The sequence below is a fragment of the Leptodactylus fuscus genome, chromosome 3 (assembly GCF_031893055.1).
Source record: "Leptodactylus fuscus isolate aLepFus1 chromosome 3, aLepFus1.hap2, whole genome shotgun sequence".
In the NCBI taxonomy this organism is placed as follows: domain Eukaryota; kingdom Metazoa; phylum Chordata; class Amphibia; order Anura; family Leptodactylidae; genus Leptodactylus; species Leptodactylus fuscus.
Window position 1 is genome coordinate 26,223,373 of NC_134267.1, and position 9,838 is coordinate 26,233,210.

Sequence of the window (9,838 nt, forward strand, 5' to 3'; positions counted from 1 at the left end):
AAACCCATTATGTGACCTCAGGATCTAACATCACCCTCCTAGTAAAACAAAGTATACATACACAGTATGTGTTGATTAGAAATAGTCTGCTCATGACACAATGTGTGTATTCTGACATCAGAGATATTTGGCACCCCTTAGCCATAAACCATTGGTTGCTAATCATATGGGTGAATACAAATAATCTGAGTGAGATACACAGGATTAAACATAGAAAATTAATTGTGACCATTACTATAGTAGTATATATACATGTCTGTTATAATTAGTATTAGAGATGAGCGAGTACTGTTCGGATCAGCCGATCCGAACAGCACGCACGCATTGAAATGAATGGAAGCACCTGGTACTTCCGCTTTGACGCCGGCCGGCCGCTTAACCCCTCGCGTGCCGGCTACGTCCATTCATTTCAATGCGTGCGTGCTGTTCGGATCGGCTGATCCGAACAGTACTCGCTCATCTCTAATTAGTATACAGAAGACTACTGAGGGTCAGAATATAATGCATTGATAATTATATTCAGCAGAACATCTACATCCCCTGCATACTTCACTTCTTTTTGGAAGTCCAGATAGAAATTGCATACTGCATCACGTATTGCACTGATGAAAGAACCTTTCAAGATTCAGTTTGGGTCCAAACTGACAGTGTGTACTGCCTTAGGACACCCCCAAGGGTTCTTGGGATTCTTCCTAGTTCACACAGGGTTTTTTGAACCTTAACCTGAGGCCATCTCAGGTTCCAGTCCAAAATATTGGTAGCTGCGACTGGATGTCGATGCAGTGCACCGGCATCCAGTCGTGCACTCCGCTCTGGATTAGACCCAGATGAATGGGCCTAGTCAGGAGGGAGTGTCTTCAGGCAGATGTCACGAGGTGAATCCGCCTAAAAGAATGAGCCAGAACAAATGGCTCCCGGAAAAATAACTGACCTGTCTTAGCTGTTTTTTGGTCAGGATTTGAGGCGCATACGGCTTCAAAATTCTGACCAAAAAACCCCATGTGAACTTACCTTAAGAACTTTCTAACTCTTTACTACAAACCCTAACTTAGTAATATCAAGGCAACAGATATAGCCATGAAGGAGCATACAGAAGAATAACAGGCCGAATTTAACTTATCCTGCTACTTTTTCTGCAGTGGAAACTCTATGCAAAGTCTAAAGTTGCTCCAGTTATAGTAGTGCAGTATTACACTGCTTGGTAAAGAGAAAAAAAAAAGAATTTTACTGAAGGAAAATAACTCACAGGGAGCCTTCACACGGAGTAAACGCGCGTGTATTTTTGCAAAATACACATGTAAAAATACACGTGTAAAAATAAGTCTCCCATTGACTTCAATTATATTTTTTACACATGTAAAAATACGCCTGTAAAATGTCATTGAAGTCCATGGGAGTCATTCTTACACGGGTATTTTGCAAAAACACACGCGTGTTTACTCCGTGTGAATGCTCCCACATGCTGTAAAAACTGAATAAAAAACAAATAGGTGAACACATGCTAGTATCAATCTAATCACCAGAGAGTTTTTCGTGTTGTTTGGCAAGAAAAAAAAAAAAAAGCCAAACTATACCGGACACTTACAAATAGAATGCATTTGGTGTGAGACCCGCCTCACATCTGTATTCGGGCCATTCCATTAGACTATCCGCATGAAATATGCAGAGTGAAAAGTTCTGCAAGCAGCACTTTTCTCTCCAAATTTTTTGTGCGGAAACCATACGGACTCCATTATAGTCTATGGGGTCTACGGGTTTCCTTGGGTAACTGCTTTTTTTATGTGGATAGGTTTCCATTTGGGGATCCCAGAACATAAAGCCAAATGCAGAAATGAACCGGGTCTAAGTCAATTGTATGTTTTTCGACACACAGGGCAAATTTACTAAGATCCCTGAGAATCCTCCATTGTTGCAGGGATCAAGACTGAAGTATAATACACCAGACTTGACAAATCCACCTCATTGTATTTTGTATTACACTCTGAGATCAGTGACTGATACATAGAAAAGAGAGAGTGACTCCACCTTTCTTGTCTCAATTACACAAACATGCCACTCTCTAGTCCTACCTACACCAAATTTCCCACACTGTATCTGTATCATGCTTCCTATCTCGCTAATCTCTCCCCACCTCTTTCTGCTTGGGATATTTATACTGCCTGAGTCATCAGTGACTTCTGACCTATAGTCCCTCTGCTTGGCTGTCTCCTGTCAAGAGTGCTGCTTACAAAACAACATGGGTGTCTACCTAATCCTTGAGGTCATGTGATCCTGTCTTTACCTGCTTTCTCCTTGCTATAAGTGCAAGGTCTGAGTAAACCCAAAGGGTCCAAAATTTGGCCCAAGTCCAGTCATGTCATTAAAAAGTGCAGAATGCAAATTGCCAAGGATGTGTTTGTATAACACTGCACATTTCTGAGGATGTGAAAAGTCCTCTTTAAAAATAAACAAACACATCCTTGGCAATCCGCATTCTAGACTTTTTATGAGGATATGAAAAGTTCTCTACAAGAATAAATTTAGGCCCATATACTAATTTGTTTGTGCTTAGAATGGGGTGTAAAATGTGACAAAATGTTGCACCTAATTTTTCAGCCATTTTTCCAATGAACTAGCATGGCTTTAATGAAAATGTGGACACTATGCACCAAAATATTAGCTCAAACTACATCAACTAATACAGGATTTTCTTTGCCACTTTAGTGTCGGCTGCTCTAAATACACAATCATGAAAAATATACAAGGGGTACAAACATATTACATCCACAATAAATGTGACCCCATGTTAATGTAATATCAAGAAAAAAATTGTGTCAAAGAAACACCTACCAATAACAAGGAAACAAAACAAAAGGGACTTAGAACTCAAAATGTAACAAAAGTATCAAAGTTTATTATTACAATTAAAATTCCAAAGACGAACAAGAAAAATGGGGTCAGACTTAGGGTATGTTCACAGTTTTTTACAGGCGGATTTTCATGCAGAATCCGCCTGCAAAAATGGCTTCTATTGACCTCAATGGTAGCCGCTCGCTCTTTTTTTCCGCTAGCTAGTAGCGGATAAAAGAAGCAAGATGCCCTATCTTGCCGCGGATTCCACTGCTGATTCAGCCGTGGCTCGAGACACGCTCCTGTTTAGGCCCATTCATTTGGGCCTAATCAGGAGCGGAATGCTACAATGGAATGCTGATGCTGCATCGACATCCCGACGCTGCTAGTCACGCGGAAAGTTCACAAGGCGGAGGTTTCCGCCACCTTTTCCTTCATGTGAATATATCCTAAGGGTAGAGGCACGGAAAAGAAGTGTTGTGAATGAATAAATCACACAAAATTGTATTAACCATACCAGTACAGGTCTGGACCACAACAGTATATCAAAAATAAAATTGTCTAAAGCCATGTGGACCTAATGCAAAAACCAGATATAGTACAAAACAGGATACCTAACCTTATTAATAATAATACCCAATAAGATATACATACATAATAGTGTCAAACCATGGAATATATTAATAACAAACAGTGCACATCTTATTGGGTATTATTATTAATAAGGTTAGGTATCATGTTTTGTACTATAGCTGGTTTTTGCATTAGGTCCACATGGCTTTAGACAATTTTATTTTTGATATACTGTTGTGGTCCAGACCTGTACTGGTATGGTTAGTACAATTTTGTATGATTTATTCATTCCCAACACTACTTCTTTTCCGTGCCTCTACCCTTAGTCTGAACCAGTTTTTCTTGTTGTTCATCTTCGATATTTTAATTGATACTTTTATTACATTTTGATTGTCAAGTCCCTTTTGTTTTGTTTCCTTCTTAGTCTTGGCTGCTGTAGATTCTAGACTTCTTCCTAGATTGGAGATTCACTTTTAAGTTGCATTTTAGAAACTTAATAAATAATACAAAAGAGGCCAATGACCAAATATAATATGTGGGAAGCCACAGTAAATAACACAAGAAAAGACAAACCCACAAAAACTAAGAAAATTCATATGTAATACAAACACATACAACACACAAAATACAAGGCAAAATTGCTCACAAGTAAATGGGAGGACTTGTAAAGTCCTATAAAGTACCAGAAATACCATAAAGCATGATGAGGAGAGATAGTGAATGTATATAGTATAAAATGTATAGAATCTTATGTACATTCACTATCTCTCCTCATCATACTTTATGGTATTTCTGGTACTTTATAGAACCTTACAAGTCCTCCCATTGACTTGTGAGCAATTTTGCCTTGTATTTTGTGTGTTGCATGTGTTTGTATTACATATGAATAAATTTATATTTTCTTAAGTTTTTGTGGAATTTTCTTGTGTTATTTTAGAAGCCTGATTTGTGGCTACACCTCTCTATGAGCTATTCTTTAATCCCTTTTCGCCAAAGGATGTTGTGATGGTTGGTTCATGAAACAAGTTGAAGACTCCTTTCTTGAGTATAACATTAGTGTGGAGATTGGGCATTGATCCAGGAATTTTTCTGATTGCTTGGAGCTGGTAAACTATATGGAGTAACTGCTATCTGCTTCATTGAGGGATCTGCATTAGGATTATAGGTGGATGGACCTTTTTTTTATTATTATTATTGCATTTGCACATCTTTCAGTTTGATCTCAGTCCGGAAGACCAAATCATCACCTGCATGCACACTGAAGTCCAAAACTGCAACTGAGAGCATACGATTTGTTTGATCAATGTACATAAAATGCTAAATTATAGTTTGCATGTAGAGTCGTCCCCCCCCCCCCCCCGTTGAGAAAGCAAATTGAGTTGCAGAATAAACCATTTACCCACAGTGTATATCTGTATTGCCCCTTTTTCGTTGTAGTGAATTCCTAAGTTTCTCAGTTATTACCATAGTATTTTCCTTTGCAATGTTTTGGTTACGTGAAACAGTTCTGTCTCTGTCTTGAAAGGCTCTATGGGTCTGTTGATGTTGCATTGAGATTCATGCTGCTGATGCTGCTTCTAGCATTATGTCCTCCCCATCTGTCTTGTTTTTCTTGACTTACTGGTATAATTGGGTTCGAATTCAACCAAGAACAACATCTGCGTATAGTTTGTGTTCTCCCCGTGTTTGGTGGGTTTCCTCCCACACGCCATAGACATAATGATAGGGAATTTAGCTTGAGAGTCCTATATTGGCTAGTGACTGTAAATGTCTAAAGTGCTGCAGACTATGAAGGCGTGATATACGTAAGAGAAATAAATTTGGTCTTCGGTCTCCGCATTGACCCTCTCATATTTGTCTTCTTCCTGCCACTACTAGTCTTTTTTCTGCTGTCATCTCTCCTGAGCAGTATTATCTTATTTCATGACCTTGGGCTTCACATTTTGGGTACGGTTACTAATCCTAAAAACAGATTCCTCCAGGATCAATAAAGTATTCTATTCTATAATAAATATGGAACAAAGTATTTACTTTTGTTTTCTAAGTTCTTTCTACTTGATGTCAGTTTCCTCTCGTTTAGTTTGTAACCCACAAGCCAGCGATGTGGTCCTGGTGAGATTACGAGTATGCAGGCAGGATTTTTATACCATTATGAATTTACTTTGAGATCATTTCATTCACGTGTAAAATAATGGTGAATTTCATCATGTCCAGTTCTGGGGCTTCATCAGATTTTTTTTTTTTTTTTTTTTAAATCTCTGAACCTTCTCCTCCATCGCCAGCCTCGTGTGGCATCCTCCCCCGCACTGTACAGATCCCAGCATCCTCGCTGACTTCTGATCTGCCTTGTGTGAGAAAACGCTGCCAGCGCTGCTCTCATGTGATGCTATTTCTGGAGAAATCCTCATCAATTATTAATCATTTTCTGACATCTCACATCTTCTCCATGTAGTGTTAGTTCTGATCTCCTCTCTGAGCGCTGCAGACAACAGTACTCAGGTAAAATGGACCATTTCGATAACGATATGATGTGCCGTCTACATGTAGGAGTCATATACACACACACACAACAGTTTAAATGAGGTGTCAGTCTAGGAACACAGTTTTCTATATTTCTACACCTCATCATTCAAGCACTTGCAGATTTTCTATACAGGGCTCACAATGTACTCTCCCCCCCATCAGTATGTCTTTTTATAGTATGGGAGGAAATCCACACAAACACGGGGAAAACATACAAACTCCTTGCTGATGTTGTTCCTGGCAAGATTCGAACCCAGGACTCCAGCGCTGCAAGGTTACAATGCTGCCCCATGCTCTTAAAGGGTTTATGTCACAAAGAATACCTGACCTCTATCTAGAGGATAAATAGTTGATCAGTGGGTGTCTGACTGCCAAGACTGAACATACTTGCGCTTCCATTCACTGCAATGGAAGCACTGGAGATAGCTGAAGTACAGCACTCCCCTATCTCCGCCACTCTCATTAAAGTCAAGGGAATACTGATGTATCACATTGAGTATAGACACACCTACATTCAGACTGGCTATGGTTAGGCTGAATTCACAATGGGGGGGGGGGGGGAAACAAGCCCAGTCTCAGGATAAGTGGATGTCTCAGCGGTCACACCCCTGAAATCATCTATTTGTCCCCTATGTGGCATAATCCCTTTAAGGATGATCTTTCCTTGAAATAACATGTCTAGTTATTTGACCACATTCATTGAACATGTATGACAAGTAAAAGGGTCCAGGGGAAGTGAAATTTAAAAAAAATCATAAAAAAAATCATACTCCCCTATCCCTTATGCTCCGGTGTTCTCCCAGTGCAGTCCGGTTCTTCTGCTGGGTTGTCTTCTGAAAGTGAAACTGCTCTCTGGTTGTGAGGTCATGGATCCCTTCCGCTGAAGCTCCTGATTGGTATAAGCAGTCATGTGATCACAGAGGCCAATCAGCGACCTCAGAAAGAGACCCCAGGACTTCACAGATGGTGAGGTCAAGTGCCCTTCGTTGAAACTGCTGATTGGCCTCAGCAATCACTGGGACTTCTGAAGGAAGACACCAATAGACCCGCAGGACCTGACCACGCTGAGTGGCACCGAGGAAAGAGAAGTATGATTTTTTATTTTTTAACCTCCCTCCTCCAGCCTACTTAAAATATAACATTTGTGCTTTGACAACCCCTTAAAGAGGATCTTTCATCAGTTGGGGCACAACCGCTAGAAAGCTGACAGTGCACTGGTTGGCTTTCACGGTCTGTGCCCCAGGTGAAGAGCTATCGGTGCCAGTACTGTAGCTCTTCACCATCAAAAAGGCAATCCTGACAGTCAGTCAGGAACGCCCTTCCTCACAGCAGCGCCTATAGTGCTGTACTGTGAGAGCGGGGAGGAACGCCTCCCCCAGTACTCGTCCATAGACGATTACTATCAAGAGGGGAGGGGGCATTTTTTCCCGCTCTCACAGTTCAGCACTATGGGCGCTGCTCTGAGGAAGGATGTTCTTGACTGACTGTCAAGAACGCCCTTCTGATGGTGAAGAGCTGCAGTACCGGCACCGATAGCTCTTCACCTGGGGCACAGATTAAGAAAGCGGACAGTGCGCTGTATTCAGCGCACTGTCAGCTTTCTAGCGGTATATAAAACCACATATGCCCCAACTGATGAAAGGTCCTCTTTAAACTAACACCCACATAATGCCCCCTCAATCACCAATATCACAGAAAAATCGTGCCTCCCTGCCAGAGACATCATCAGCTGAATAATGGAGTAATGAGCCAAAAGCTCTGTGCTCCACCCTTGTACTCAACTCTGTGTCCTAAGAATACAGAAATAGTTGAATTCGTTACCTGCCACCCACCCAAAATGCAGGATTGTCCCACCCGATTCCAGCAGGCACAGGGGGCCTAATACCAGAGCACATTCATCGTTTGCCCAATGGTTCAAGTGGCTCTAACTAAGATTTGATCACCAGTCCTGCAAAATTAGTCAGTACGTAAAATGAACTGGACAATCCTTTAATATTGTCACAGCAAATTCTTTTGCCAGACATAGTTATTCTTACTGCTGCAACATTCAGTTTCCACATATAAATGCATAAACATTAGATAAAACCCCTCTACTCCTCAGCAGAGGACCAGCCAATTGTTGGTGGGGTGTGCAGATCAGGTTGTACGACACGTGCTAGTTGCTTAGCAACTGCCTCAGTGTGTTTGGGTGTTGACCAGCAGACTCTGCACTGAGAATATGCACTTCTGCCTAAAACAGTTCTCATCCGTGAAGGAATGACTCCATAACATGCCAGAAATTGTCTTTCCGGTATCAGGCTCCATGACATTAGCAGTAGAACCTGCAAGTCCTGTTGCAACCTCCATGGCACATCCCACAGATGCACTAGACTGAGATTTGGTAAAATGGTTTTCTTTTCTGCCAGATAAACCTCTGTAAATCTGCCGTCACCTGATGTCCCCCTTCTACCTAATTTGCTGTTTGCAACTAGTGTTGAGTGAATAGTATTCGTCGAATACTTCGTTCCCATAGGAATGCGTGTTAGCGGCTGTCAAATATTCACTGCGCTTAACCCCTTGATGTTCGGCCACTTCCACGCATTCCTATGGGAGCGAGGTATTCAAAACGAATAGTTTCGAATACTATTTGCAACCTGTTACTAGGGAAGGTCTGCTCATAGATACCATGAAAACCAAGATCGGACTTTCTTCACACAGTCAATGGAAAGGGGAGGATTCCACACAGCTTTTCCAGCTTCTACACTGCACAAAAGTTTCTTATAGGTGAGAGTATGTTTATTTCTGACTGGTTGCTTGTACTATTACTGATGGGATATTAGTCATAGACAGTGCGCAGCTCTCCTTACTGAACTCAGATTTCCCTTTTTTGTTGTATTACTCTAGGTTCATACTAGTGTTTGGGTCTCTGTTATTTGGGTCGACTTGGGGACCTGAAAAATGGAAACCCAATCTACTTAAAAAGTAGTTACCCGTGGACCCTATAAACTATAATGGGGTCTGCCAGGTTTCCCGATATATCAAGCGGAATTGGGGATGAATGGTCACCCCACGCAGGTGTGAGGCTGCGTTCACACTGAGTTTTTTGGTCAAGAAACTGACTCGACTTCCTCCTCCTAAAAACACCTCACCATAGGACTGTACGGTGAGTCATTTTTTGGAGGAGGAATTTGAGTCCGTTTCCTGACCAAAAAAACTCAGCGTGAACGCAGCCTGACCTGCGCCTACTCTCCGTTTTCAGGTTTTCGTCTTCTGCAGAACCTGGCAGGCAGTGTCCGGCCGTGAGCGTTTTGTGCTTTCCGCGGCAAAAACGTTTTTTTTTGTTTTTTTTTATCCAGACATAAAGTCCTGCATGTCCGACTTTGTGTCCGGTTAAAAAAGAAAAAAATGGTTTCGCCACGGAGAGCACAAAACGCTCCCCGGCGCTCACGACCGGACACTTTCCAAACCCATTCAGTTGAACGGGTTTGAAAAGTGACTGCAGGTTTCCGTCTCCTGCCCAGTTTCGTGCAGGAAACTGAAACCTGCAAAACGGAGACCGCGGCGCAGACATGAACCCGGCCTTAGCTGCATCATGCCCTGTATTTGCAGTCCAGTGTCCCCGAATCTCCTATATTTCAGTCACTTGGGTTTTTCTCAGTGATTTGTTTGCTATTTCACAGCAAGTCCTCGCAGAATAACATGTAAAGAAACCAGTAGTAGTAATAATGGACAACAGACGGGTCAGGCTGCTTTTTTTTTTTTAATGTAGATTGTGAGCCCAATGCTCACAATGTACATTTTATCCGTATCAGTATGTCTTTTTGGAATATGGGTCAGTCTGCTTTCTATTGTATACGTCCACAGACACAGAGAGAAAAGTAAAATGTGCTGCAGCCATAACGTGATAATTAACCGTAGAAAAATTGACAGGACG